This window comes from Trachymyrmex cornetzi, unplaced genomic scaffold (genome assembly GCF_001594075.2).
Source record: "Trachymyrmex cornetzi isolate Tcor2-1 unplaced genomic scaffold, Tcor1.1 scaffold270, whole genome shotgun sequence".
NCBI lineage: Eukaryota > Metazoa > Arthropoda > Insecta > Hymenoptera > Formicidae > Trachymyrmex > Trachymyrmex cornetzi.
This window is the reverse complement of record NW_017297377.1, coordinates 1,419,966-1,424,700: the sequence shown is the minus strand read 5'-3', so window position 1 is coordinate 1,424,700 and position 4,735 is coordinate 1,419,966. Positions and strand designations below refer to the sequence as shown.

Here is a 4,735-nt window from a genome sequence, read left to right as displayed (position 1 = left end):
TCCTAAGCACCGGTCGCTGTGATTGGTGGTGTCCAATCGAGACGTGGTCAATCGGGATCACCCGCGTACGAACGTGTACGTACGAACGTGCATGTATAAACGTGTATATATGAACGTGTACGTACGAACATGTACATACGAACGTGTACGTACGAACGTGTATATGCATTGTATACAGGTAGTGTATAAGGCTTTTTTCGTTCAATCATAAACTTCGATTACGAGCGTTAAGACATGGATCGAGTAAGAGACTACCTACATCAAAAATCGGTCAAGCGAAAGGGGTACCGTTTCTTGCCGGAAGGTCCGCCAAGTCCACCGCCGAAGGAGGAGGAAGCGAGATATTGGGAATGAACTGTGGAAAAAACAAAGTCGGCATCGAAGGAAGAAACGAGATATTGGGAATATCCTGGGGAAAAAACATCAAAATCGGCATCGAAGAAAGAAACGAGATATTGGGAATATCCTGGGGAAAAGGCATCAAAATCGACATCGAAGGAAGAAACGAGATATTGGGAATATCCTGAGGAAAAAGCATCATCGTCATCGTCGAAATATGAACCATAAACATTGATAAACTCGCGAACAAAGAAAATACGTAGAAAAAAAACGCGATAAAACGTGTCACGATACCAGGGCCGGCGGAAAACGTGGTGGAGGTGAGGGTAGACACCACTCGGAAAATTCCCGTGTGGTGAATCCAACAGTCGGCGAATTAATTAGAGACCCTATAAAAAGAGACTCGTCAACTCATCACGTGACTTATGTGTTCGCCCATATTTCAGCCAATCAGAATACGACGAGTTGGCGAGTCTCTTTTTATAGGGTCTCTACGACTCTACATATAGTAGCATGTGGAGAAGATGCGCATAACAAGCTACACTTTTCGCTTACTGCGCATCTCCACTACGCATGTGTTGCGTGTTGCTCTCGACTCGCATATGACTACTATGCCCTTGCTTGCAAGTCACGTAGCATTACGTAGTCACGTGACGAGCGATACAAATAATACAATAGCGAACAAAACCGGTATTTGAGATGTCGAGAGAATGGATAAGTTCGTCATTAAGTGCAAGAGAGACAGCGAAGGAAACACCGCCAGTGCTCTTCGCCCTATTCAGCTAAGCGAACGCAATCGATGTGGAAGCGATGTGGAATCAATCTTAACCTCAAAGAGTGACGAAGATCCAAATGTTAATTGTAGAAGAGTTGATGAACATCAAGAAAATTGTGCAAATGTGACTCGAAATCGTAAGTAATTTTGTAATTGCATATTGCATAAAATAAGAAATAATGCATACAAAAATATTATTATCATACAGTATCAGTATCATTCCCACGTTGGCAGAAGGCAAATCCTTGGCTTGAATTGAACGCAAATAAGAAAGCAATTTGCACTATTTGTACTGAAGCGTTGGAGAAAAAATTAATTTTGTCTTACGATTCACGCGCTTTGAAGTCAAAGGAAGCCTGGGTTGACACAGGATTTAACAACTGGAATAACGCTACGTCCAGAATCAAGAAACATTCAACAAGTTCATTACACGTAGATAGTACTGAAGCTCTAGCAAAACTGAAGACAGTGAACATTATTCAACATTTATCAAGTGCAACAGAAAAGCAAATGATGAATCACCGGACAGCACTGCGAAAAATTTTCAGTACTTTAAAAGTATTAGCAAAACAAGGGCTGCCCTTGCGTGGCATCAATAACGACGAAAATTCAAACTTTATACAAATATTAAAAGCACGCGCAGAAGATGTATCGGAACTGGAATCGTGGCTGAAACGGAATGGCCACAAATGGTTACATCATGATGTACAAAACGAAATATTAGAACTCATGGCTGCAAAAGTTATGGCAAAAAATCTTGTGGAAATAAGACAAGCAGAATTCTGTGCGTTACTTTTGGACGAAACTTCTGACTTGTCGAAGATGGAACAGATATCGATATGTTTGAGAATTGTTTCACAAAATTTAGTGTCGTCAGAATTTTTCCTCGGATTTTACTCAACGTCTTCCACGAAGGCCGAAACTCTATTCCAAATCGTCCAAGATGTTTTTCTTCGTTTCAATTTGCCGCTTACAAAACTTAGAGGCCAATGTTACGACGGAGCAGCGAATGTTTCGGGGAAAATAACTGGTTTGCAAACTCGACTCAGGGAAATTGAACCTCGTGCTTTATATGTACATTGCAACGCCCATAACCTAAATCTTGTGGTCCAGGATGCCATGGAAGGAGTTCCAGCTACAAGAAAATTCATAGGAGTAGTAAAAGATATGATTAATTTTGTAAAAGATTCACCGAAACGTATCTCACAATTTCAACAACTCCAGTCAGAATCAGAAAGTTCCACGAATAAAAATCTTACCCTCGCTGCCTACTGCCCAACCAGGTATAAATTTGATCGCATAATTTCAGTTTTATACAAACAGAACTTTCAGCAGTTTCATCTCATGTATTTGCGAATGTATGTTATAGGTGGGTCATGCGAATAAGTTCCCTGAAAACAGTCCGAGCCAACTACGAACCACTGATGAAATTTTTCGTAGAGCGGATTACAGATTGTGAAGTCGACAGCATCATCTCGGCCAAAGCATCAGGATATTTTGAACATATGAGAACCTTTGAGTTTTTCTTTTTTTTAACAATGATAATTGAATTACTTGATCGGATAGAAATTTTGAATAAAGACCTTCAGAACTCGGAACTAAGCGTGAATGACTCGTATCGAAAAATCGAGGGAGTAATTTATTGTATGAATGTATCTCGCGATTCCAAATTCGAGATAATTTGGCAGAAAAGCAATAACGGAGTAAAAGAATTAGATATTGATGAACCACAGCTACCGCGTCAACGAAAAATTCCAAAGCGATTAGATTCGAGCAATAGCGAAAATCTTGTTTTCAAAACTCCGAAAGAAATGTACCGCAAAATATATTTTGAAATTTATGACCGAGTTTTGACGTCTTTAAACAGTCGTTTTGATACGAAAGCAGCTCGATTTCTAAAATCTTTAGAAGCCTTTGCCGTTGGCGAATCTACAAATGTTGCACAAATTATCAATTTTTATGGAGACGACTTTGAAGAAGATGCACTTGTTAGCGATAGGGATATGTTTTTGAATCTGACGAGCAGAAGTAATGTTAAAATATCAAATTTGAGAGAAATTGTTAATTTTTTACGTAAAAACGAATGGAGTATGGGGCTCATTCCCGACTATGTCAAATTTATAAAATTGTTAATGACAATCCCGGGTTCGTCATGCACCAATGAAAGAAGTTTTTCTACTCTTCGGCGATTAAAAAATTATCCCAGAACAACAATGTTGCAAGATCGACTTAATCATGTAGCAATATTACATATATACAGCGACATAACTGATAAACTCGATATGGAAGTTTTAATGGACGAATTTATAGCTCGAAATGTAAAGCGTACAGCGGTATTTGTATTGTCCAAAAAATAAACTGTAAATAAACTGTGTATAACTGTATTTTTAAACTGCTATTGAAAAATTTAAAATTTTAAAAAGGGAAAAAGGGAGGGGTTACTTCCTCTTCGATTCTAAAAGTTTTACCATATACGCCGCAATTTACACGGGTACGATCAGTCTTGCAATCCCCGCCTGTACGAACAGTTGAAAATGTATTTCACCAACGCATCGTACGAAACGAAAAAGTGCTGCAGTAACGTGTAAGTTTCTACGATCTATACGCAAAAAGAAACGTTTTTAACATTAGGTATGTATACAGTATGGAGCATCGCGCGATGCATTTACTGAGCAGATGTTACGATCTGACGGCTACGGATTACAAATATTTGGAAATTGGAATCAGCGTTGACCCGCCGAGTTACATGGAGATCGCCTTGGGAGATCATAGCGGACACGAACTGTCGCTGTCTCTCGAAACGTGGAAGGGCCTCTACGAGCAGCGATGGAATATTTACAAAATGTTGCGAAACGAACACAAAGACAATTTCATAAGCGTTGGACCGCTAACCGTTAGAGTTTGCACGCTGAACGATGCTACACTCGTACGCCTCGATTCTTCGTCCGTACGCATTACGATGACCGAAACGACGCTACGCCGCATGTTCGCACTTCGCATTTGATGGATGTATCGATGTAACGTTTGAACGATTAGTCCGACTCGTCGATACGGTTGATGTCAAGTATACGCGATTCTCCAACATCGCGTCCGAAGACGCTATACAAGATAGCAGCGTCTTTAACAAGCATCAGCTCGTCGATTGCGAGCTATTGGCTTTAGTTTTTAATACACAAGAAAAAAAACCCGATGTAATAATATGCGAATAAAAATTTTGTCATTCACATCAAATATATATGTACTTTCTTTGCTTTCCTTCTATCTATCCATCCTATGCCTCGACGTGCTCTCACACTTAGTTTATGTAAACATCTGCGGACGCTTCTCTTAACGCGTCGTGTCACGAATCATATATGTGTGTACGTATATGTATGAACGTATAAACGTATGTATATGAAAAAAGAAAAAAAAAAGAAAAAGGGGGAATAATAGGTGTGAAAATAAACGCGCGCAATTCGTAGGTTAAAATTGATTTTTTTTATTTTATATCATATTATGTGCACTACTTAGCAACGTCGCAATGCATCGCAATTTTTAGCCTATAATATAAAGAGTGTCACAACGACATAAGCGATAGCTTTTCTCGTGAAGGCACTTATGATCCAAACTGTTTATATACAA

At 39.3% G+C, this 4,735-nt stretch overlaps 1 pseudogene; it reads left to right on the top strand.

Moving 5' to 3' along the window:
* The first annotated feature begins 1,049 nt into the window (after positions 1–1,049).
* Positions 1,050–4,135, top strand: LOC108761856 (zinc finger MYM-type protein 1-like; annotated as a pseudogene).
* Positions 4,136–4,735: the final 600 nt, after the last annotated feature.